At 41.8% G+C, this 27155-nt stretch overlaps 1 protein-coding gene and 1 long non-coding RNA gene across 2 annotated transcripts in view; both read left to right on the top strand.

Moving 5' to 3' along the window:
* LOC148646879 (interferon-induced protein 44-like) overlaps positions 1-27155 on the top strand; it is a 506117-nt gene that overhangs the window by 369758 nt on the left and 109204 nt on the right. The gene's annotated exons all lie outside the window — the stretch shown is intronic.
* On the top strand, positions 170-27155 carry LOC148646881 (uncharacterized). Its single transcript, XR_015927691.1, has 2 exons — positions 170-291; positions 14083-27155. It is a non-coding gene; the product is annotated as an uncharacterized LOC148646881 (long non-coding RNA).

The raw sequence follows: 27155 nt of genomic DNA, 5'->3' as shown, positions 1-27155 counted from the left end.
ATAATTATATTCATGTACTGTCTGGCGGAGTAAACTGAAGAGGTTAGTTAATGCGACACGGAATAATTAAGAATTATCACCTCTTTTTACACTTGAGAACATTCCACTCAGTGGGCGGTGCATTGTTATCTCAATCACCTGCTAATTCGTTTTACACCACTGGACGACAGGAGAATGCGACTGTACTGTTGAAAGACAGGGCTGCTAGGGCAATAGGATCCTATGCAGGACTCAAGACAAGAGAAAGACACTAAGCAGATACGCTAGGCAAAAACGAAAACCAGGAGGCAGGTGAGTAGGTCGGAACACGGGGAGACAAGGAGGAAGCAACAATCCAAAAACACTAGGCGAAATCGGATCCAGGAAGCAGGCGAGTAGGTCAGAACACGGTAGTACAAACGAGAAAGCAGCAATCCAAATCACAAGGCGAAACCGAAAACGAGAAGCAGGCTAGGAGATCGAAAAGCAAGAGATAAACGCGCACTAGGGAGCTCAAAGAGAATCCGCAATAGTGAGAGAGGAAGTGAGGAAAAAGGAGAACTAAAATAGAAACGGGAGAGAAAGATGATTGGCATTTACTTGCGGCGTGAGCTTATTTTACAGGGTGTGCGCGTGGGAATGCAAGAAGGAAGAGCGGCGCGAGTGGAATGCTTAACAACTGTATCTGTACAGAATGTGTGTTTCAATCAATACAGTAATTGATTAAAATCGCAATCGCGTGTTTAATTAAATGCCTTTTTTGATTCACAATCTGAAAATGAAAACCGCAGTAAAGTCACCTTGAATTTTAAAAAAACTATTTTGGCACGCCTGTAGCATTTTCACGAAACCTCCTAGAGTTGTGAGAACACTTGCTTTGTGTATAAAGTACATTGTGAATGTTTTCACAGCCTTCACTTTGTCGTTTTTATGCCATTTTTTTTTTACCACGCACGAATATTCCTATGTCCATATCTTCGCAAGGGAATCAGTGCGAATTTTAATACTAATTAAATGACCGCGAGCACTTTCCACCCCCTCTACATTCTCAGAGTAGAACAGACTAACCTTCTAATGAAAGAAGGTCCACCCCCCCACGGACAGGAAAATTGCCAATAGGCACTTAAACTTAATATGGTCGGTAACAGTAAACAGTAACATGGTCAGAAGGAGCACGTACAAACATTTCCGAAATAACTACATGTAAGACTCTGATGCTTAAAATGTTTAGGGAGAAAGTGGAATACTGGTGTGTATTTTTTCTTTAAACTACCAATACCAGCCATATACAGTCTGTAACGTAGGGATTTCTATATGTCTTTATTTAGTGGTTAAATTAATGACAAAGGCTAAACTTTTAGCTTCAGTAACGCGTACGCCGTATGGCATATGTGTTTGTTTTGGGTTTTGCTTGTTCACATATCTCCCCTTTTTATAAAACGACATGGTTGAAAACTGTTCCAGAGCCACTGTTGTTTCATCAGTGAAAAGTACATCATGAAATGCCTCTCCCTGTTCAATCCACTGGAAAAAAGAAAAGGAGCATAAAGCGTCTGATGGTCATAAACGATATTCATTTAGGAACAGCATCAGATATATGTTTTTAACTGCACTGCATCGAAGAGAATACCATAGTGTGTTTTTTTTTTTACTCCCTGGCGGAAACTGGCTTCCATAAGAATCAGTATGGCTCAGAGATTAAATAAAACTTCACTCGCACCAAACAAATGTATATTTCTAAATATCACAACATGATCGAATTTAAGTCATTTTAATAACAATGAATAGTCACCTAGGCGTTACAATATAAACATTTATATTGATTTAAATTGGGTTTAAATCGCCTTTATTTAAAATCCATAAATAAGGCTGATACTGTTTAGACTTTTAATTATTTAAAACTGTATTACAGCAGCACAGTGCACAATGCAACGTAAATAGCTATCTTTGTCTTCTGTGTAATAATGTTCACCTCTCTGTCCAGCATATTAACAATAGTAACAATAAGGAACTTTACTGTATATGGCACCTAGAGATGGCTCCTCAAAGCGCTTTACAGGTTAAAAACAATAACAACAATACTGTTAAGCTGGGCAAACGATTTTTCTTTTTTAAGAAATACAAAATGAGATATAATGATGTGTTCCGGCTTAGACATTAACGAAGAGCATAACACGTGGGCGGCGTAGCGGTCGGCTCCGGCTTTCCCATCTACTGTATACCGATGCACTGCAAATACAACCCCCCTCTCTGCTCCTCAATGAAATCGCTTTAACATGCTAATGAGTTGGTGTAACAGTCCGGGCGTGGCAAGCTTCTAATGTCAACCCGACTACGGCGAAAGGAACCCTTCTTTCATTGGAAGACAATGAACATATCCTAGCCCTAAATGAATTAATAGCAAACATGGTTTACATAAAATACATTTTTCCAAGAAAGTTTAGCCTTTGTCACTAATGAAACCACTAAATAAAGACATAAATATAGAAATCTTAAGATTTTTAAAATACATGACTTTGCTAAAATTTATTTAAAAATAAAAACGATTACAACGCCAGCGTAGAGAGAGAACAGGGGAGGGATGTTGGTTTTGCATAAGGGGCGGGGCTATGGAAATGAGGTCTATTTGGAAATGTGGAGTTACATGTTCTGGCTCTGATTTATCATTGTTGAGTATGGAGTGTTGAGGTATTGATTTTGTGTAATGCTTTATGTTGAAAATTGAGGTGGATTTTGTTTATGATAAACAGGATAAACTGGGATGGGAGGAGGGTTTGGTTTTGCATAAGAGGCGGGATTATGATAATTGGAGGAATTTGAGAGAGTTTAATGGTTTGATATATTTGATTTTGTATTGTGGCTGTTATCTATGTTTTGGTTGGAATTATGTTTATATGGTTGTTTTTGTTGGTTGGTCGTTATTATGGTTATTAATAATACTGTAACGCAACGGGGGCTCAGGCGGGCGCCCTTGCCGCATCTGGTCGGCCCAAAGTATAGGTGGCTCGAACCCGGGACTTCCGCGTCTCTCTGCAGCGACCTAGCCCCGTGAGCTAAAGAGAGATCTCTCTACAGCCCAGTAGCTGTAGTCCTGCTATCACAGGGAAGGGCGGTGACGTCACCTGCTCTGGTACGCCGGCTCTTACACAGTACCTGTCGGCCGTAAGCGTTACACTCTCCCCCGCTTAAATCGCCGTCCCCGGCGAAGGGCTATCCCACCCCGCTTCTGACACCAATGTAACGCAACGGGGGCTCAGGCGGGCGCCCTTGCCGCATCTGGTCGGCCCAAAGTATAGGTGGCTCGAACCCGGGACTTCCGCGTCTCTCTGCAGCGACCTAGCCCCGTGAGCTAAAGAGAGATCTCTCTACAGCCCAGTAGCTGTAGTCCTGCTATCACAGGGAAGGGCGGTGACGTCACCTGCTCTGGTACGCCGGCTCTTACACAGTACCTGTCGGCCGTAAGCGTTACAATACGATCTATAGTTGAAATCTGAGCCTAAATAAAAAGAAAAAGCATTTTCAGAGAGCAATTACGCTGTGTTTATGTAGAATAAGTGATTAGGTTTATGAGCAATCTAATTACTTTTTCGTTTAAAACGCTATATAAAATAAAGTTTATTATTAATTTGCTGGACAGAGTGGTGAACATTATTATGCATAAGACAAAGATAACGATCCTGATCAGTTTAGAAATCTGTGTACGCTGTTTTTACTTCTTAATTAAACTTTTAAAATACACGTTTTGAATAGAAAGAAATCCTCTTCCTGGTACAGTACTGTATGTATAGCAAACCAGCACGTTTTTTTTCTCCAATCAGAGCGGTGTCAGATGCTGTCAGCCAATCACCATTCTGAAGCCCTACCATAATCTCTGGTATGGGGAGACCCCAGAATTCTGTCGATAGTTTATGTAGATAGATGGTAGATACTTTTATTGATCCCGTGAGGGAAATAAAGTAAATCATTTTCATTTTAGGAAATTATTAAACACTCGGTTAAAAGTAAAGGAGATTGTCTGTTATAGTGGACATAAAAACAAGAGTTCGCTGGCATTATATCCTAGAAGACACAGACCGGCGCCAGACCGGGAGAATGCCCGCAGCGTAAAAGAAAATGCCTGATGAACTAGGGATTGGACAGTTTCAAGTGCTTGTACAATCAATGGAAATGTTCAAATAAATGTGCAAAATAAATAAATCATTTATTTCTTTATCATATTGGCTAGCTAATGTCCCCTCTTTGCTAGTTAGTGGCTGTGTTTCTGCATTGGGTAGCAACGGGTGACTGTTCTCAGGCAGAAGATGCAAACAGCTTAATTTTTGTGTTAAATAATTTTTTTAAATTAAAATTCATTCTATACAGCAATCGCATATTTGGGTACCGTTTCATAAAACTTTAATGCTTAAAATATTTAGGGAGAAATGGAAGACTGGTGTGTATTTTTTCTTTAAACTACCAAGACCAGCCATACACAGTACAGTTTACGTACATACAGTAATGTTTATGTTCCTAAATTAATATCGTTTATGACCTTCAGATGCATTATGCTCCTCTTCTTTTTATGCTCAGCTACTAAAATTTCCCTTTAGTGGTAAAATTCCATATAAATTTTCAAAACTAAGCAGATTAAAATGTGCACAGTAAAGACATTAAATGATTAAATCTTTTCACTACCAATCAATGCACCACGAGTGCCCCCGTCGGTCATTTTGGCCAGCCAATCACTTACAGCAGTGCCCTGCGGTGGCTTGTGGGTAGTTTACCGTACCGCGGGTTTGTACCGTGCATTTTGAATGGCTGCATCTGTAACTCTTAGGAATTAAATTGATATCAACTGGTTGGGATAACAATTGAATTCTCGAGCTGTAATGCAGTAAAGTTTAATACTCATCCAATCTTTGGGGAGTCAGATCTCCTGCGGGCACAAAGAAACAGTTGCAGGCTTGTTGCTGTCCAATCCGCACTCTCTGGCTCGGTACCAGGCTGTGCTGTTGCGGCTTGGTGGAGACTCATGCGGCGCTGCTCTCTGAAGACTGGCTAGTTAGTGTTGGCTTTAACTAGCGAAGTTGTGCTCAGGAGAAAAGATGACTGTGGGTCCCAGCAGGTCAGGAAGAGGACCTGTTCGTTCCTGATGAAGCGCTAGTTCTGAATAGTGATTCAGCTGTCCACAGTTCCGACCTGTTCATGAGGCTTGCTGCTGGTGCTAACCTCGGGTGGATCCTTTGGTTACTCGTGGCAACCTCCGCCCCCCATTTGGGAGCTGTCCCTTATCAAAAGAAAACATCTTTAAATCAGCCTGCATGAAAAGCTTCTCTGTTGCTGCATCACAGAGATGAAGAGAGAGATGGGACCTCATTTGGGAAAGCACAGCAACACTTAATTCTGTCTTTTAATAAGCCTCGCCGCTACACAGCATATCCTTAAAATCGATTGATAATAATAGGTCAGAACTGGAAGACTGTGTAGCAGCAATGCTTATTAATAACACAAAAGTTAAGTGTGGCTGTCCCTTTTTCCAGTGGTCTCTCTCCCTCATCTCTGTGGTGCAGGTCACAGAGAGGCCATTCCATGTGGATTCAGATTTAAAGTGTTTTTCTTTCTAATAAGGAATAGTTCCCAGAAAAGGTTGTGCCTACCCTGTCACAATGAATGGCTACTCCTGGTGCCAGGATGTCTGCTCAGACCCTCTCAGACCTGACAAGAACCTAGTTTACAACCCTAGGGTCAGAAGTCAACGTTAGTCACTTCTACATTTGATCAACCAATCAGGAACCTGCAAGTCTTGGTAATCGCACATACTGTAGGTATCCAATGCCTGCCAAACTGTCAACGAATGAACGACCATAGTTGCTCTAGATAAAACCAGCTGCAAGGCCTCAGAACTTTGCTCCTCCTCTGTGTGTTCTCATGCTCAACTTGGACAATCACGCGACGTAACTTTCATTCTAAGACCCAAGCCAGGAGGACGCCCGTGCGTAAAAGACAGATCTGCTCGAGGTTAGCCCCGCAGCTGGCCTCGTGAATTGCTGGTAACCTGCCTTGAATGCCTGCCTGATCAATGAGCGACATATGTTCCGAAGTGAGTCGACAAGTGAATCCTATTCGAAACTAGCACTACGCTGGGTTGAACCAGGTTTCTTCCCTTTCTAGAGTGACTGTCTGGACCACAGTCACTTTCTGTGCACAGACTGTTACTAATCAGCCACTCTATTAGTAGGTCCTCAGAGAGCAGCTGTCCGGCGTGCTGCCAATAGAAATCTCTCCTCCTTCTTCCTGACTTAGAGCTGCACCAGGATTGGTTTGGAACTGAGCCGGAGAACCGGGCTACTGGACGCCACTGCGACAGAGCCTGCCAGCTCGTCTTTTGTGTCTATGGGAAATACAAGTAACCCAGTATTTTGCATTGCATCTCCAGAATTCAATTGTATCTCTACACAAGTTGATATCAATTTAATTCACATACGTAATGTATATAATTTTCAGTATCTAATGTAGAAGTTGTAATCAAAAAATGGATTAACAAAATGGTAGAGCTGAATAGTACTGAACGTATATTCTTTGTTTTGTATCTCTTCATGTCTATATATCTTGTATTTTGATAACCCTCACCATAAGATCTGTATATGTTTCATATTTTATGTATTAATAAATCAAATCAAATCAAAGTTTATTTATCAAATGCACAACAATATGGCGTGGAGCAGTAGTTGCCTACTGTCTAATGTCTTTTTCTGCGAGCTCACAAAAATTACAAGAATCACAAAAATCACAAAAATTCACAAAAACACAAAAATCACAAAAAATTTTAAATTGAATACAACTCAATGTGAGTAGAGCTGTTATGTGTCCGTGGTGTATGCAATTTATACATGTAGTGTAGTTATGCTAAATATAGTAAGAATTGTGTGTCTATGTAGCCATTACAGGTGATTTGCTAAGGAGCTACAGGTTGGCTATTTAGCAGTCTTATTGCCTGGAGGTAGAAGCTGTTCCGTAGTCTGTTGGACTAGGACCGAATGCTTTGGTACCATTTACTGGACGGTAGGAGGGAAAACAGTTTGTGACTGGGATGACTGGGGTCCTCGAGAATGGACCTGGCCTTCTTCAGACATCTAGCTGAGTAGATCTCCTGGATGCTTGGTAGCTCACAGCTGGTGATAAGCTGCGCTGACTTCACCACCCTCTGCAATACTTTGTGATCTCAGGCGGAGCAGTTCCCATACCAGGCAGTGATGCAACCAGTCAGGATGGTCTCAATAATGCACCTGTAGAAGTTGGCCTAGATATGTGATGGCATGCCGAACTTCTTTAGCCTGCGGAGAAAGAACAGGCGCTGCCGTGCTGTCTTGACCACGGTGTTGGTGTGGTGGGTCCAGGTTAAATCCTCTGAAATGTTAACTCCCAGGAACTTAAAGCTGCTGACCCTCTCCACTGCAGTCCCATTGATGTAAATAGGTGTGTGGTCTCCTCCCTGATGTTTCCTATAGTCCACAATCATCTCCTTAGTCTTACTGATGTTCAGAGAGAGGTTGTTCTCCTGGCACCATACTGCCAGGGTTTCAACCTCCTCCCTGTATGCAGACTCCTCACCATCTGTAATCAGGCCAATGACTGTTGTATCGTCCGCAAACTTGATGATGGAGTTTGAGTTATGCCTGGTGACACAGTCATGGGTAAATAAGGAGTAGAGGACAGGGCTAAGCACGCAGCCTTGGGGGCTCCAGTGTTTAGAGTCAGGGTAGAGGATATGTTGGTGCCCACCTTCACCACCTGCGGACCTTCCGTCAAGAAGTCCAGGATCCAATTACAGAGGGAGGTGTTCAGTCCCAGGTCCTGGAGCTTGATGACGAGTATTGATGGCACCATTGAATGCTGAGCTGTAATCAACAAACAGCATTATATATGTTCCTTTCTTATCCAGGTGTGAGAGGGCAGTATGGAGGGCAGTGGCAATAGCATCTTCTGTTGACCTGTTCTGGCGGTATGCAAATTGCAGTGGGTCTAGGGTGTCAGGCAATGATGTATGCTTTGACCAACTGCTCGAAGCACTTCATGATAACTGATATGAGTGCAACAGGGCAGTAGTCATTTAGGCAGCTGACTCTGGATTTTTTAGGAACAGGGAAAATGCTGGTTTTCTTAAAGCAGGAAGGAACTATAAACTGAGCTAGAGAGAGATTAAAAATGTCCGAGAAGACATCTGCCAGCTGGTCTGCACATGCCTTCAGAATGCAGCCAGGGATGGCATCAGGGCCAGGAGCCTTGCGTGGATTTGTCTTTTTAAAAACGTTACACACATCCGCTCTGGATATGATCAGTGGGTTTCCGTTTTGGATTTCTGGAATCTTCCTGACTGGATCTGCGTTGCTGACCTCAATCCGAGGGTATAATGAGTTTAGCTCATCAGGAAGAGAGGCAGACTGTTGTGCGATTTAGCTGGGTTGCGTTTTGTAGTCTGTAATGGTGCGTATACCACTCCACATGGTCCGTGCGTTGCAGCCGTGGTAATATGACTAATTTAACTTTGTAGTTGTATTTAGCTATTTTGGTAGCTTTCCTGAGGTCTTATCTGGATTTTTTGTATTTACCCATATCGCCAGAATTGAAAGCAGCTGTCCTAGCTTTCAGTTTGGCGCATATCTCACCATTTATCCACGGTTTCTGATTTGGATATGTGCGAACAGTAATCCTGGGAACCACGTCTTCAATACATTTACTGATGTAGCCAGTAACATAGTCCGTATACAGATTGATATTATTTTCGGCAGCTTCGCAGAAGATCTGCCAGTCAGTGGTAGCAAAACAGTGATTTAGTATAAAATCTGATTCATCTGACCAACGTTGAATGGTTCTTAACACTGGCCTCTCCTGTTTAAGCTTCTGCTTGTAAACAGCAGAATGGAGGTGTGATCGGATTTGCCGAAAGGAGGTCAGGGGAGAGCTTTGTAACCATCCCGGAAGGGAGTGTAAACATTGTCCAACATGTTCGTTCTGCGCATTGGGCAGTCAATGTGTTGATGTAGATTAGGCATTGTTTTTTTCAAGTTTGCACCGTTGCAATCACCCGCTATGATGAATGCCCCCTCAGGATGTGTATTCTCGTGTAAGCTTTTCTATGAATACTTGCATTCATTATCGCAGTAAAAACACATATTTTTTAGAATACGCTTAATAGGGTTAATAGTTTTCCTTCTATCAAAGAAAGACTCCTTTTTCCAAAATAAACTAGTAAATATTGTGTATTAGCGATGATTTTTGTTTTCTATATATATTACACTGTATTCAATGTTAAGTGATATTAATGTAAGTTTAGGTCCTATTAGTGTTTTGTTCAGTTGAGTGGTACATACTACTACTACTCCTATTTCAATAATAAAAATTATTGTTTACACTTACATACAGTAGTGTTATATAATGCTTTTCTGGACACTCCACTCAAAGCGCTTTACAGGTAATGGGGACTCTCCTCCACCAGCAATGAGCAACCCCACCTGGATGATGCGATGGCAGCCATAGTGCGCTAGAACACTCACCACACATCAGCTCTCAGTGGGGAAGAGAACAGAGAATGAAGCCAATTCATAGATAGGGATTATTAGGAGGCCATGATCGGTAAGGGCCAATGGGAAATTTGGCCAGGACACCAGTGTTACACCCCTGCACTTTTTGAGAAAACACCCTGGGAATTTTAATGAGCACAGAGAGTCGGGACCTCGGTTTTACGTCTCACCTGAAGGGCAGCATCTTTTTACAGTATAGTGTCCCCGTCACTATACTGTGTCTTTAGGACCCACATAGACTGCAGGGTGAACACCCCCTGCTGGTCCCACTAACTGCTCTTCCAGCAGCAAACTTAGGTTTTTCCCAGGAGGTCTGTCACCCAGGTACTGACCAGGCTCACACCTGCTTAGCTTCAGTGGGTTGCCAGTTGTGAGTTGCAGGGTAACAGGGCTGCTGTCACTTTTGAACTTTTTAAATTTGTTACAGAGAAAGATGTTACAGACTCCTGGTTGCAATCTGTAATTAGATTTTGGTGAGGAAAATTAGTTCAGTACATGTAACTATTATTCTAACATTGCTCAAAAACTCAGCAGCATCTGAAAAAGCATTAATAATGCTCTTTCTTTCTCCACTTTTATGAGTTTTATCAATGATCATACACCATGTGTCACCTGGAAACACACTAAAGACCACTACACAGGTCAAAGTAACGCTCACATTTTCATAGCCAACTTTACCACTGGCTATGCCAGGATGGAGTTTACAAGTTTTTAAACATTTTGCAAGGTCTTTACCATGACATAGACTTGGTTATCTTTGTCATCTTCCCCGCAAGTGGAAGTGGAATCCGGTTAGTTGACCAGTAATTGACCAACGAAATCGATACTGGCGAACACATCACATAATTTGTGTCAACAGGGCCTAAGTGTATGGGTACAAGCTATCTGGAGGAAAAGCCTTTTTAAAGCTGAAAGGTATTATGCTCAATGTGAACAATTGAGAAAAAATTAACTTTCAGAGTCTGCGGAACTGGTTTTTGACTTTGCCATTAACCATTAACCTGTATGATGAGGACAGGGAATTTAAACACATTTCTATTCAGCAGGGGATAGTGCATGTTAAAAAGGACCAGCTCATCAAGAACCAGACATTAAAGAAAATGCAGAAGGTGGTGTATGACAAGCCAGCGGTACAGGAAAATTTTACATCGCTTCCATATGGATATTAATACGATGGATATCAGGTTAAAGCACCCTTTTTTGTGCATTTTGTCCAGACCTTTGAATTGTGGTAAAAGTTATTTTTTTACATGACTTGTAAACCTGAAAACATTGCCTGGTGTTACAGCTGCTGGCAACCTCTTGCTTGTGGAATTGCTTGTGAAATTCCCACACATTAGTTTAAAGAAGTTGAAGAAACATCAAAATGTCAGAGTCCGGGTGTTGGTGAAAGAAGAGCTGTTTATCCGGATGCATACAGGAGATCAGCTTGGAGAAACTAGTCTCTCCGAAAGATGTTGCTCAGTGCTTTTTATACAAAGTAACAGACAAGCTTCCTACTTTTGACATAGATTACCTAATCCCTAAAATGAATCATTAGTTTACAGTCAACCTCGCGTAGATGAAAACAACTTCTTATTAAGACTTTAGTTATTGCTTACATTCGCAAAACAAGACATTCAACTTCCCTTTTTACTACATGTAGGACATGAGCTGTACTTTTCCAGTGACCTATAGATGCCCCCTGGTATGTTTCCACTTGCCAGGGTTATAAGTGTCATGCCAAGTACACCCAGTATGCTCTACTTCTCTCCTGTTTCTAGTTCCCTGTGATTATTCATGTCTTTCTGGTGTGTCTTGTTGTGTAGCCTATTTAAGACCTTACTGAGTGAATGAGAATACCTCTCCTGGCTCTTCTTTGATAAAATTCCACAACAGTTTCTATACGGCATTTCCTGAACAGAGTCCGGGCTAACCCCCGTCTCGCTGCTAAGCATAGGGTCTTTTTTGCTGTCCTGCCATTCCACAGTTCGTCCCTTCCAACGACTGTGATAATAAGCAGTTAGGAAGCTAAAAGACAAGCAGTTTGTTAGCTTTTATAAAATGTATAACATTCCTTCAGTCCCTCCTTTAGAACATATTTGTTTCCACACCACTATGTTATAAACAATGAGATTCTTGTCCTCCTCATGATTATATTGAATTGATATTGAATGATTATATACAGCTTAATGACAGTGAATACATAAAATAAAAAAATGATTAGTAATATTAGGTCATAAAGATATATTCTACCAGTGATCCTCTCCAGGCTCCAAACACAGACTCCAGCCACTTTCCCACTCCCCAGTCATTAAGATTATAGTCGTGATATTTTTGTCCAACATCATAGATGTGCTGTGCTAAGTCCATGATATGTTCAGAATTGTCTGGAATATAAGTACTACATACAACTGCTTATCACTCTAATAGAGGATGGACTAAAACTGTGATTATAGCGGGGAGCATATGGTTAGTTCCATTCTAATACATTTGAGGTACACTCAGACTAAAAGCAGAACTATTTACCCATGCCAATAAACCTAAATAATCACCTCTATCAAAGGGGATTACTCCTATACTCTTGTATAGCAATATAAACCCAATATAAGCTCTGATTATTATTTGTGGCTGATATGACAATACCAAGAAGGTATTGATTCCATATTCCCCATTTGAGTAACACTCCTTACCCTTAACATTCACACTGTCAGCCCCCACCCCCCCAAGAAGCCTGACAGACACAGAAACAGTGACAACATATTTATTTCTGTTCACTCAGTCTCTGGTGCAGTAACTCGTGACAGTGCAAAGCGTAGATTCAGCTATCTCATCCTGTCACTCGGATGGCAGTCGGTAGTCAGTAGCACTTGATACAGTACCTCCTCAGGTATCCTCCTCAGCGGGGTTGCAACATTTGACAGGGTATCTTCTTTACCCACACCCACTCGCCAGGTATCAGGTCGTGTCTTCCCTCTACTGGAGATCCACAAGCGTCAATCACCTGTTTACCAGCCCCGTGCACTGCTTCAATTAACAACCTACAATACTGCAATAGAGAATTAAATAGCAAATTCAACTATCCATTAGCCAAATTTGGCCCTCCAGGAAGTTTCGTTGGTTGGCACGTGATGATATCAAACAGGCTCAATTCCACAGTTCTGTTTGATCCAGCCCACAGGCTACACAGGAAACTGTAGGCAGAGCATCTATCCACGGTGTTCCTTTAGTCTGATGTCTTGTTGATCTTTCAGAGTTCTGTTCCTTAGTTCCACAGCCTGACACACCTTCCCTGTGAAGTGTGTCCCTTTTTCATAATACAAGCGGCAGGGCAGTCCCCACTGAGCGTTTATCTCCATCATTAAGTTTTTGGCAATCACAGAGGCCGTGGCCTCAACCCACTGGGAAAACAGATCCACCATCATTATTAGAGCCCAGGTTTCCCTTTACTTATCAGCAAGCTATAATAGCCAATTTGCCAGTGCATGCAAGGTCCCTCAGGAGCAGGCCTTTGGAGCTGTATCACCTACACCTTTGACAAGCATCACATCGAGATATCACATAGGTGATTACTACTCAAACCCGGTCCCCACGCCCACCCAGTTTTGGTAAAACTGGCACACCATTTGACTCACACCCGGGTGTCGACAGAATATATTTGTCGGGTTACAAAGGCATCAGAGACTTAGGACATGCTAGCCTTCCAGTGCTCTGATGTCACAATAATCCTTCAGCTCCTAGCCCGATTCCTTTCTTGAGCCAGGCCCACTTTTCCTCTTTGGGTGCCTCTGTCTGTATTTGCTGTTATTGTATGCCTTGTACAGCGGGCCTAAGGCAAACCTCAGGTTCCTGTTTTTGCTGTTCTTCTTTTAAGCCTGCATGTCTTGCTGCTGTGTCAGCAAAGGATTTGCCTTTAGCCACAGCTGAGTCCTTATTTAACAACTGCAGTCTGTTTTGGGAGGGCCAGAACCTCTAACAATTCTGCTACCAACCCAGCGTTTTTTTACTGGAATCCTTGTAGCTGTGAGAAAATCCCTGTTTCTCCACAATCTCCCAAAATCACGGTATACCCCAAATGCATACCGTGAATCCGTATAAATTGTAACAGTTTGACCATTTAGCATATTTACAAGTTTCAATTAAATCTTTTCATTCAATCTGCTGGTTCAACACCAGATTATTCACAGTTTATGCAGCCAGACAGGTAACCTGCACAACATATAAACATGGCCCCTTGGCCACCGCATCGAGGGGTCCTGAATAATAACCCACCGGGCGATGCCTACCTCCATGCTCCTGCACCAGCATAGCAGCTCACAACCCATTTCTTTCACTTACATACAGATTACATACAGATGATCCGTCTGAGAGAATCCAGCCCTGGGCCTGCAAGAAAGCTTATTTCAAATCAATAAAAACGCTTTCTGCTGCAGGGGTCAAGGCAATTTTGTCTTTAGACTGCACTAGCCCCCTTTTGCCAGTCGTCACTAGGCAAGTTCGTTCTGAGAAGGAATTCACCCTGCCTTTATTATGTAGTTGCTAATATACTTTTTTTTTCCATCAGAAGATCCAGTACTTGGAGTAGCCCAGCCTTATGGATTCCCTCATCAGGTAAAACAATCACAATACCTCAGAGCTCTATTGAGGTATTTCACATAAATGCTGTCTCATACAGTAATTCCTTATAAATGCTGCAGGGCATCCCAGCCCAATAGGTCTGAGGTATCCCCTACCCACATCTGTTGTTGAAACTGTACATCTTTTCCCAAGCATATTGTGACAGCTTGTATCTCCTCCTTGGAATTTTTTTTACCTCCTATTTGCAGCACCCGCACTTTTGCATACATGCTTCGCGAGTTATTAAATGAAATCTGTCTCCGTTCTCCGTATTATCAGGAAAGCACAGTTGTACATTCTTGGCAACATCAGGTTTTAACCCACTCAAGTAAATTTGTTTCATTACTGTTTACATTCACTTCCTTTTCATCGGCTAACACCAAGGATACTGTCCATAAATTTATAAACCTTTCTGTAAAATCTGAAACATCCTCACTTTCCTTCTGCTGACGTGCTGTTACTTTTCTCCAATCTGTTTTCGGTGGGTAATGCTCTTTCAAAAATCTCCACACTAATTCCCACCCTTCTCCCACATTCTCTCTTAAGGCGTTCTATTTCTTCTTTTTTTTCTTTTTCTGCATATATAACTTTGTTTCATTTCAGTTAATTATTTGTGAAACTTCTGCCTTTGCGCCCGATTCTGTTTGATTGCTTCATCCTGGTTCTGTCCACGTTCCATCAGACAGACTATATTTCTTTTTCAGCTTTTCTTCTACATCTTTTAACTTCTTTTTCTCTGACACCCAGTCAGAAACCTCCATTAACTTGTCTTTACACCAACTCATCTTAAACCCTTAAGAAAAGGGCTTAACAGAGCTACTCCTCGACACACAAACCACAAAACACTGTGCAAACCAGTGGAGTCCTGGCTTTACTGCGCAGCCCTATACCACCCAGGCAGGACCAAATGTTTCTACCAGGGAGGCCACAACAGCATAAACCACAGAAATGTGGCTTTGCCCCGCACACCTGGAGCACAAACCAGTGGAGTCCCGGCTTTACTGTGCCCCACACAAAACTTGGAGCACAAACCGGTGGAGTCCCAGCTTTACTGTGCCCCGCAACACACTGCGCAAACCAGTGGAGTCCTTGCTTTACTGCACAGTCAAACAGGTACCTCAAACAGACCCCTGTCTCCAACACCCAATTACTTGAGGTCCTCGCTACAGCTTTGAGAAAATCCCATTCAGTAGTGTGGAGAGGAGAAGGGACTTTTTAGAAATGAAGAATCCTTGCCTCATTTAATAATGGCGCCTAACTTTTTCTCTCCACCAACCAACGGGAGTTCCATTCTGCTAGTAGGACCCTGCTCGCAGTGCCAATTAAAGAAACATTAAACTATCAGAGTCCTGGTGTTGGTAAAAGAAGAGCTGTTTATTTGGATGCATATGGGAGATCAGCACTCAGCGCTTTTTATACACAGTAACAGAAAAGCTTCCTACTTTTGACATAGATTACCTAATCCCTAAAACGAATCATTAGTTTTCAGTCAAGCTTGGGTAGATGAAAACAACTTCTTATTAAGACTTTCCTTATTGCTTACATTTGCAGAACAAGACATTCAACTTCCCTTTTTACTACATTAAGACATGAGCTGTATTTTTCCACTGACCTATAGATGCCCCCTGGTATGTTTCCACTTGCCAGGGTTATAAGCAGTTAGGAAGCTAAAAGACAAGCAGTTTGTTAGCTTTCATAAAATTTATAACAATCCTTCAAATGTGTACCGGAGTCATTTTCCAATGATCAGTTACTGCAACCCAATAAAGTACATTTGATTATTGTTGATGATTTGAGTCTGTGTGTGAAAATAATGAAATAGAAAAGTCTTTTACCAAATATGTACACCACAGAAACCTTAGCATTATGTATATTGTACAAAATGTGTTTGGTCAGGGTCAGAAAAGAAGAACCATAGCATTAAATACAAAGTACATGGTGCTGTTTAAAAGCCCTAGAGATAAACTACTTACTACATTGGCCTGTCAGGCCAAATTCTTTTCAGTTCAAGGACACTACTAAAAAACCTTTCGGTTACTTGCTGGTGGATTTAAATGCAGACACATCCTATGACTACCATTAAGAACAGGTATTTTTCCTACAGCGGCTTATGTATTAAAAAAAATCTAAAAGCTGATGACTTCACTGCCACAGTCTCAGTTGAAAAACCACATTCCAGTCGTCGACACGCGTTCGGAGAAACTTGACTGTCTTACAGTTTCTGACAAAAGCCAGCCCCAGTCAGCAGAAAGCTATTCTCTGTGGGGCTTCTGATGACCTTGTTCAGACAACCGTTGAAATCGTATTGAACACATTGAAAGGGAACATTCCACTAACTGCTAAACAGTTTAGGGTCCTGAAGAGAAAGCGAAAGCTTATAAAGACTATAGTGAAGCATACTGAAAAAATGTACCTTGTACCCCAGAAACAGCTTGATTGGCTCTGAAAGTGGCCTGGCAATGAGAGTGATGTGAGAAAAAATACAAGACGCAGGCTGGATGATGAAATGAGAGACATTCTTCAAAACTCACATCTGACCGAGTATGAAAAAACAAAGTTGTATGTGCTGTCGAAACATTCTGCTCCACCATCACTTGTCAGGTAAATAGTAATTGCCGGCAATGAAGAATTCCAGAGGAGAGTTTTCTGCTAGGGCCGTGAGGGGTGGAACTTCTACGTAAAAGCTTTTCTTGATGCTTGTTTGTGTAGAGGCCAATTGAAAAATGTCCAGATCTGACTTTGCGCATTCTACAGTACACATGCGCTGTGAACAAAAGTCATGTTTAAAATCTTGTCAGCTGAAACGAGTCACGGTCCTCTTCTTGGTTGTCCTACTGTATGTCTTTTGTGAGATGTCTGTCTTCTCTTAACTTGTCTTTTAACAGGCTTTGGTGGCCCCTCACGATGAAATGATGACATCTGTCTTCTTCTCTTGACACCCCTTCTAATGTAAGCAAGACCTGATCCTTCCTGTTGTGGTGCTGTCACTTTAGACATGACAGTGCTTGTAACGTTGCTATCCACATCTATGGTGATGTTTTTAGCTGCCAATGGCATATGCGGCTTAGCAATTTCAAACCTGTATCAGAAAAGTACGGCTTTTCTAAATAGTGCTCTGAAAATATTGCTTATACCTGCACACTCAGGCTACTTAAAAACCAAAGTTCATCAAGACTGTAACTCCTTTGAAAATCTGTCCTCATGTTGCTAGGAAAAAGTTCTTTCTCTTCTTTCTTCACAATAAATTTCTTAATGAGTTTGAATTTCCCTCTGAAGACAGAACTGAGCTGGGTTAACTTGTTTGACTTGTCAGCTGCTTGTTCGGTGTTGGGAATTTCCTGGTGCAGAAAGAAGAGAGAGTCTTTTCCTACCATTGTTGAGTACAGTGGTAAAAGTGTACATGGATGGGAGACGTACTGGGAAAAACTAAGCTTACTGCTTGAAGAGGTGTTAGTAGGGCCAGCAAGGGGCATTCACCCTGTGGTCTATGTGGATCACAATGCCCCAGTGTAGTGATGGGGACACTATACTGTAAAAAGACGTCGTCCTTCAGATGAGATGTCAAACCGAGGTCCTGACTCTCTTTGGTCATTAAAAATCCCAGGGTGTTTCTTAAAAAGAGTAGTGGTGTAACTCTGGCGTCTTAGCCAAATTTCCACCCTGGCCTTTACCCATCATGGCCTCCTAATAATCCCAATCTATGAATTGGCTTAATCATTCTGGTCTTCTGAGAGCTGATGTGTGGTGAGCGTTCTGGTGCACTCTAGCTGCTTTCACATCATCCAGGTGGAGTTGCACATTGGTGGCACTGGAGTACCCATAAAAGCACTATAGAAGTGCAAGCAATTATTATTAAATTAGACCATGATAAACCACTTTTAATCTGATGGAAAAGTTTTAGTGTTGAGAAAAAATGGAACTGCAGATGCTTCAAAGATTATCGCTTCATCCTTGGCTGTGAATGTATGACTGTCTCTGAAACTTCCTGATAATATGCAAGAATGAAAGTAGCAAAATAGTCAAAAAGTAGGCACTTGAAGTTCACTTTTTTGTTTGTGTTTCCATTACAGAGTCAAACAGATAATACTGCCCAGTATGCTTAACATTTTGATATGTTACAGTGAAAGCCTCTTTATTCATCATATTTACTTAGTTCCAGAATTACCTGCTGAGCACAATTTGCAATATTTAATCTTTCTCATGTTCTAGATGATGTGTGTGATACATGTCTCACTATGTCTTCTATCTTTTTAAAAAAGAAATAAAAAATGAGATACAGATGCAGCCATTCAAAACAAGCAGGCGATACCGAATTATTTTGCAGTGCGCTTGACGCAGTTTACCGCAAGTTACCGTATTAATACTGTAATTTCTTGCATAGTGCCGCATGATACCATGTGGTACCGCAAGTAAAATAATAGTATCTGGAAGTTCCGCAAGGTAGAGCTAATAAAGCTCAATCTCTCATGTCTGAGCTGTCACCATCAAAGTCTTTACCGAAGATATTACTAATAGTATTAATAATGAATGACCTTGGACAAGCTGTAAACTCAAAGTATTGCCCTGGTCCACATTCTTTTTTTCATTGACCGTCTTTGTAAAAGTAGCACCACAGCATTTTGCAATCACGCATTTGTTTCCAATCATGCAAAATACAGTAATTTTTGAGACTTTCTGATTCACCATGCCTTTCACATGCTCATAAAATATATTGATTTAGGAACATAAACATATTACTGTATGCAAACTGTACTGTATACAGTATGTATATGTAAATGTAATGTCTTTACTGTGCCCGTTTAAGTATTGAATATTTATATGGAATTTTACCACTGAAGGGAAATCTTAGTAGCTGAGCATAAAAAGAATAGGTTCAATTCCTGCTGTCCTGTGTGTGTGGAGTTTGCATGTTCTCTCTGGGTTCTCTGATTATTCTCCTTATGTGTGATATGATTTTCTCTCGCACTCCAAAACATACTGGTAGGTTAATTGGATTATGGGAAAACTTGCCCTGGTGTGTGTGTGTGCGTGTGTGTGTGCGTGTGCGTGTGCGTGTGCGTGTGCGTGTGCGTGTGCGTGTGCGTGTGCGTGTGCGTGTGCGTGTGCGTGTGCGTGTGTGTGTGTTTGTCTGTCCTGTGATGGACAGGCGCTATGTCCAGGGTGTATTCTGTTTTGTGTCCGTTGCTTGTTGGGATAGGCTCCAAATCCTCCATACAGGATAAAAAGATTAGAAAATGGATGGAAGTAAAAGGCAATGTGTGGATGGGACTATACAGTGTTAGAAACCCACTATGAGATGGCAGCATTTCACTGAGGATCAATTATTTTATAGTGCTGGCTTAAAGAAACAGCCTTTCCACCTCTCTTGCACATCAGTATCCATACCTAGTTAGTTATTTAAACAATTTGCCTCTTAATATAAACATCTTAAGATGCTGGCTCTGTGGATCAGCATCAGCTTTATTTGCCCATTCCTTCAATTCATGCGCATCCAACACACAGTTCAATGCTAGCAACTACACAAAATCTAAAATACAATCCTCATTTCAGTATCTACAGATGCAGCCATTCAAACTTTGTGGTACAAACCCGTACCGCACGCAACTACCCACAAGCCACCACGGCGTAACGTAGTACATGATTGGCTGGCCAAAATGACCGACAGGGACACGTGTGGCACATTGGTCGTTGGTAAAAAGATTAAATCATTTAATCTCTTTACTGTGCACATTTTAATCCTCTTAGTATTGAATATTTATATGGAATTTTACAACTAAAGTAAAGGAACTTTAGGAATATAAACAAATTATGTAAACTGTACTGTATCTGGCTGGTATTGGTAGTTTAAAGAAAAAATACACACCAGCATTCCATTTCTCCCTAAACATTTTAAGCATCAGTCTTACATGTGGTTATTTTGGAAACGCTTTTCTGTGCTCCTTCTGACAATATTACTGTACATTTATTTACTTTGTGAGAATAGTGATACTTTTAAGCTTTTCTGCGAGTACGCTCGTTATCGGAGTAAACAAAAGCATACTTTTAGAATTTGATTAATAGGGAATATAATATGGAATCGCAAATCTAAAGAAATGAATAACGATATAATTATATTCATGTACTGTAGCACAAACAGTAGTATAAGACTTTATACTGATATGTGTATGGTTGTTTCAGTACTTGATATGTCATTGTGTCTGTGGTGTGATGGTTTAAGTGACTTACTTATAAGCGTGAGGTTGGGTGTTCAAATCCACCTATTGCCATGAGTTTTCTTTTAACAAATAAACATTTCTTTGAAATATTATGGGCACTATATTGACCTTTTTATATTTCTAAATATCACAACATGTTCGTACTGTATGTACACAGTGGTACCGCAGGGTGTAGGGCGCAAACCCATGTGAGCCCGAAAGCCCTACATCAATGTAGCACATTTCCCCGGCGCTGCAGAAGCGTGTGAAGAATACAGATCACCAATTAAATTTCAGCCTTAGCCTGTCTCTGCCCCCGCTGCGATTAGAATATACACAAAGGATGGAAATCTTTAGAGTAGATGATCAGGTGTTTCGCAGACGTAAGCATAGTACGCAATTCAGGCTTTATGAACTCACACCTGGGATTCGATTAATTAAAAAAACGTATTTTTGTAAAAACTGCACCAGGTATTAGATCTTGTTTATATTAAAGTTATATCACTGGGCAGTGGTGGATGCTGCACTATTTTGGCAGTAACCTGCTAATCTGCTTAACAACTGTAGAAAACATGATTTAATTTCTGTACTGAATGCGTGTTAAATTTAAAAAATTAAAGTGTTTCAAATGTTTAACTAAGAAGTAGTGTAGTCTGCAAAGGAACAATAGGTTTATTCCGTGCTGAAAAGAGAAGAAAGAAAACGCAACGTTTCGGCTGTGAAGACTGACACAGCTTTGCGTTGTGAATCTCTTTTTCTAAGAAAACATTTGTCAGTCTGTCCGTGGGGGGAAGGGGGACTGTCTTTTACTGGATGGCTCGCCCATTATTCTTTGAAAATGAAAGAGGGAGGAAGAGTTGTAAAACAGGTTTTCTTTACAATTTATCCAGTGTGGCAATTTAACATACGCCTCAAGCCTTTGAAAGGCTTCTTTGAAAGACTAAAATAGCAAATATTATGGACATTTTATTGAGTTTCTTAGAATTTGAGTAATAGGGAATATAATATGAATTGCGTATCTAAAGAAATTAATAACGATATATATGTCCCTCTTCTGCACTATGTCTAGTCGTGGCTTTTTTCTGTTTACTTATTTCAAGTAACACCTGCTCCATTTCTAAAACTGCAAAAAAAGTGCATTTTTGTATTTTTTACACCTCTAGCACTTAAACGTCGTTAATTTTCTTTTGCCTTAATTTTTAAACTGAATTTTAGTTTTAGCCTTAAAAAGTTTAAGTTTTCACTATCTTTTGTTTCTTGTCCTACAACTGTTATTATTGATCACCGAATTATTGTACTTGACATGACTTCTTTCATTCACCCCTTTCTGAAAGTCTATGACAAGCAGTGCTAGTGCTGTCTCTGGTGCGATCTTTTGCAGCTGAAATTTCACTATTTTAAATGAATAAGAAATTAGATTGCTCATAAATCTAATCACTTATTCTACATAAACACAGTGTAATTGCTCTCTGAAAATGTTCTTTTTCTTGTTTGTTTTGGAGACCTTGACCAAAACTGATTTGAGATGTCAGAAAGGATTTATTTTCTTTGTGTATTTCTGTTGCAGAAAAAGTGTGCATTTCCTACATTGCTTCGTTTGTGGAGATTTTAACTTTATATTTATGGTCAAATTTCATCTATAAATCGTACATTAATTATTAGCAGTAAATGCTGATGTTTTGCTCCCTCTTACCACAAAAATATATTTGTATTGTAGCTGGGATGAACTTTTCTTCATACGTGTCTCTCCCTACTGCGATTCGAACACGGAACTGTTAAAGATGGCAAGAAATCAGGCACGCAGAAGGAGGAGGCAAATAAGAGTGGCTTAACAGACATACACAGTCGTGTAACTGACAGTTTGAAGTAGCCTATCGTCAAATTTCGCTATGTTGCTGATAGGTTAAGCTTTCGAAACTCAGCCCCAAAGGCATGTGACTGATTTTTCACCCTGTTTCGTTGGTTAAATGCAAGGATCACAAGCACCACCATGTTACCTGGGATGTGTAGTTTTTAATTCAGTTTGAACTGTACTATAACTTGAACTTTGAACTATAACTGTACGTACTGTCTTTGTATTTGGCCAGGGCTTTAAAGAGAGGGCGCGGCAAAAATTTTCGTCTCCGCTTTAAAGGTACCCTCCTTGTGGAAAAATTTGACCTCGAACGTTTGCCCCGCGTACCCAACAGTATAATGAGGGTTAATAGCTTTCAAGAGTTAACAATAATTTAGGAGACCATTCAAGTTATCCAGTTAGTTTGATTGTTTAGTTTAAACTTCTGCAACAGAAATAACACACAGTTGTAATGATGTTGAATGCAGTGAGATGATAAGAGCTTTGAGGAACTCATGGTTTCTATTTCATTGACAATGATGACATTACATTACTACGCCAATGACATTATTTTCAGAAAAATAATGGAAAATAAAATTGTACAGTATAGCTACTACAATATATATAGATATTACATACAGGTTAGTGTTGGGGTTATCTCACCATTTGTACAATTTGTTTAGTTACTCCAATTGGAACATAGATATCATCTATATACAATGAATGTTATATATATAATTTATACATTATCTAATGTATCAGTTTTAAATGTAACTGATTATAAAATTTAGAATTTTAGTTTATCACAAATATCTTTTTGAACTTTTCTTATCAAGAATGAATAATATAAACTTATTTCAGATACTACTGTAAAAAATCAATAATAAATACTAAGTCCCAATTGAGTCCCTCGCAGCTGCACCGGTACAGGTCCTCAACGGCGTGCCTCGCATCCATGCAATGCTCAGCTCCCACCACCGCCACCTTGTCCCCCCCCCCGGGTGACTCAGGGGCAGGATCCGGCATGTTCGCCCCCCGGCTCGCAGGCCCGGTCCGCCCTGGCGACTACCTTCGCCGCAGCTTTTTTTCCCGGCTCCAGCAAGCCCGCGTCCCTCGGCCTTCGCCGGGCCTGCCCTCCACCAGGTGAAGTCGCTCCCCCTGCCACACCAACTCCTGCCGGCCCAAGTCCAAACTGGTCCCCACTCGCTGCAGCAGGGTCAGCCCCAGGATGCAGTCCTCTTGGATGGGAGCAAGGTAGCAGGGGTGGCGCACCGTTGCTGCACTCAGACAGATGGCAAGCATCTGTTTCCCCCCGGACCACAGCACCTGTCCTCAGCCGCAGGCCAAGGCCTCCCATCCTGGGGGGTTGGTGCCCTTGGTGTTGGGGAGGACGCCGGGCCAGAGTAGGGTTAGCAGTCATAAGTCTCCCATGGCACTTCCCCACTGTAGCAACCAGGTCGTACCCACGCCGGTGGGTGTGGGCACAGCTGGCAGGCCCCTGTGGAAGGGCATCTTCTCTCTGTGGTATCTGTTGGATGGGAGTCGCTCCAGTTCCACAGGTGGGACCACTGCTGGGTAGCCCTTGCCATCTGATGCACCCAGGAGTTGCTCAGGCTCCGGGTGTTCGCTGCCCCTGGGTCCGTTCTCCTTCAGGGTTAATTTCTCTAGGTGCACTTCATCAGTAACATTGGTATCTAAGAGGTAGGGCTGAAGATCATGTTGGATGCAGTCACTCTGCAGACCAGTGAGGAATGTGTGCAAGAACATACTTTGGACTAGAGCAGGATCATACTTCAGGCCAGACTCAGCTTCTTGTGAAGCAAAGATAATTTGCTGTCTCAGATCAAGAGCAAAAATTAGAAAACTTTGTGGTGTCTCTTTACTATGTTGTGCTTCTGTGGTAAGCTGCTTGTACAATTCTGTTGTCCCCTTTTCTTGGTAATGACACTGAAGAATTTGTCTTAGCGTAGGTAAGGTCAAATCCATTAGCCCTCAAGATAACTGCGCAACTGGAGCCCAGGTGTGATGGCCCTAATTACAGCATCAATTATTTCCTCCTCTGGATAGCCCTTATTTAATCCACTTTCTATCTGGTGAGCAAGGCTGGAGAATGATAACCTGTCTTTCTGACCAGGTTCCTCAATCTGACCGGAAGTCTTAAAATTTTTGTGAGATTGATTGTCTCTGCACTGAGTACTGGGAGCTACCAAAATTCACGTCATTAGATAGTGGGCGGAGTTTTGTACCTGGGGGTACTGTAGGGATAATGCTCACACTGGAGAGTAGTACCATTTTGTCTTGTTTTTCTCTTAGTGACACTTGTTGTGCATTTATTTCTTGTTCCAGTTTTTCTGTTTCTCCATTTATTTGCTGTTTCAGCGACAACAGTGGCAGGGGCAAGTAATTACTCACTCAATTTATGTTGAGCACTTAACAGTTCAGCCATGCCACGGTCCTCTAAGTCCTCTAATTCACCTCTTACAATGTGGGTACTGATCAGAGATAATAATAATAATAATAATTGCTTACACTTCTATAGTGCTTCTCTGAACACTCCATTCAAAGTGCTCTACAGGCAATGGGGATCCCCTCAACCATCACCAATGTGCAGCCCCACCTGGATGATGCAACGGCAGCTATAGTGCATCAGAAAGCTCACCCCACATCAGCTTTCAGTGGGGAGGAGAGCAGAGTAATGAAGCCCATTCATAGATGGGGATTATTAGGAAGCCAAGATTGGTAAGGGTCAATGGGAAATTTGGCCAGGACACCAAGGTTACACCCCTGCTCTTTTCAAGAAACACCCTGGGATTTTTAATGACCACAGAGAGTCAGTTCCTTGCTTTTACATCTCATCCAAAGGATGGCGCCTGTTTACAGTTTAGTGTCCCCATCACTATACTGGGGCATTAGGACCCACATGGACCGCAGGGTGAGTGCCCCCTGCTGGCTCCGCTAACACCTCATCCAGGGGCAACCTTAGTTTTTCCCAGAAGGTCTCCCATCCAGGTACTGACCAGGCTCACACCTGTTTAGCTTCAGTGGGTTGCCAGTTGTGAGTTGCAGAGTGATATGGCTGCGGGTATGCTGCTGAGATCTGAGGGATAAGTGTGTTTTATTAGCTATGTTCTCTCCAGGAATACTAAGAAAGCGGATGAGCTCTATCAGCGTCTCTCTGAATAGTGTGCATAGTATTTCACCAACTTCCTCTTGAAGTTCTCGGAGTGCATACATTACTGCAGCAAGGGTGAACCGTGCTGTTGTGGCTGGGTGTTTACCTGGTGCTGACTGGATTCCTGCCTCTGGTAGTCATTGTACCTCAAGTGCATTCACTGTTCCACCAGCTCCATGCCTCATCTCCACCACTATCAACTACCTCACTATAATGCTGACCTGAATGATCACAAAGGTTGAGTTCTACTAGAGAGGATTCTGCCTGGCATGGTGATGGTCCGCCCTGCAGCCAATCCCAACGGTGCCTCCAAAATTGTATTGTCCCTGAAGAGGGAAATGATTAAATAAATCACTCAAACTTGTTGCTTCATCATCAGTGGATTTATCACAAGAGGAAGAGGAAGGCAACGAGAACTCCCTCTCTCCATGTTTCACAGACATAAGCAATAAATAAGGTACTAATCTGAATGAAAATTCTACGAGTAGATAACAGACACACCAATAGAATAAAATAGCACTGCAATGAGAATTAACCAAACTTAGTCCAACAGATTATCATTGCTAACCAAATACTGCAAAATTATGAAAATAGAAAAATAGTATGAAACATTATCCATTACAACCTTGTTGCTTGTTAATAAGACAGAATTAAGTGTTGCTTTGCTTTCCCAAATAAGGCCCCATCTCTCTCTTCATTGAAGCTATTCATGCAGGCTGATTTAAAGATGTTTTCTTTTGATAAGGGACAGCTCCCAAATGGGGATGCACTTAGCTAAGCCTGGCTATCTTGATCAATGGTCATCCATTGGCGCCTGTCTGTCTAGGGAGTGCCAGATGGACATCTGGACTGCATTCCTAAGTGTCAGGAGTAAGTGACTCATATCTCACCTTGATCAACCAATCAGGGACTGGTAGGGCCGAGTAACCCACGTGGAATTCTGATGCCCATGAAACTTTCAGCCAATGAATGAGCTGAAGTTCGTCCAGGTAAAACAGGCAACACAGAGCTCCGAGACTATTCTGGAGAATTCTAAGGAGAATTCCAGGGGTGCGAGACAATTCCAGGGCAGGACGGCCCAGGAGCAAAAAGGCTCCCAAGGGCAGGACATTCTCACAGCGCGCCTCCTGACCATCCTGAGACTCAGCCTGGACAACCACGAAACGGCCAGTGTGTCCGAGTGCCAGAAGTTTCCTCTGTTCTAAGAGTATAGAGCGGAGGTTGCCAGAGAGTAACCAGAGGATCCACCCGAGGTTAGCACCAGCAGCAAGCCTCGTGAACACGTCGGAACTGTGGACAGCTGAATCACTATTCAGAACTAGCGCTTCATCAGGAACTAACCGGTCCTCTTCCTGACCTGCTGGGACCCACAGTCATCTTTTCTCCTGTGCACAAACTCTTGCTAGTTTCAGCCAAAACTAACTAGCCGGTCTTCAGTGAGCTTCAACAGCACACCGTCGCAAGCCGCACAGCACAGCCTGGCACCGAGCCAGAGAGCCCGCAGGAGATCTGAATCCCCAGAGACTGGATGAGTATTCAACTTCACTGCATTACAATTCAATTGTTATCCCAACCAGTTGATATCAATTTAATTCCTAAGAGTTATGTACTTGTTTTGAGTATCTAATGTAGAAGTTGTAACCAAGTTCAATTACGAAACGGTCTAAATGAATGATATACTGAACGTATGTCCTCTTGATATATGTAACTCTTCGTAACTGAATGAATATATATCTTTTGTATTCTGATAACCCTCACGATAAGATCTGTTAGGTTTACATGCACATTCTATGTATTAATAAATGTATCCTCGTGTATTA

Source organism: Lepisosteus platostomus, chromosome 16 (genome assembly GCF_059453375.1).
Source record: "Lepisosteus platostomus isolate fLepPlt1 chromosome 16, fLepPlt1.hap1, whole genome shotgun sequence".
Taxonomy (NCBI): Eukaryota; Metazoa; Chordata; class Actinopteri; order Semionotiformes; family Lepisosteidae; genus Lepisosteus; species Lepisosteus platostomus.
Note: the sequence above shows the minus strand (reverse complement) of the source record. Positions and strands in the feature narration are given on the sequence as shown.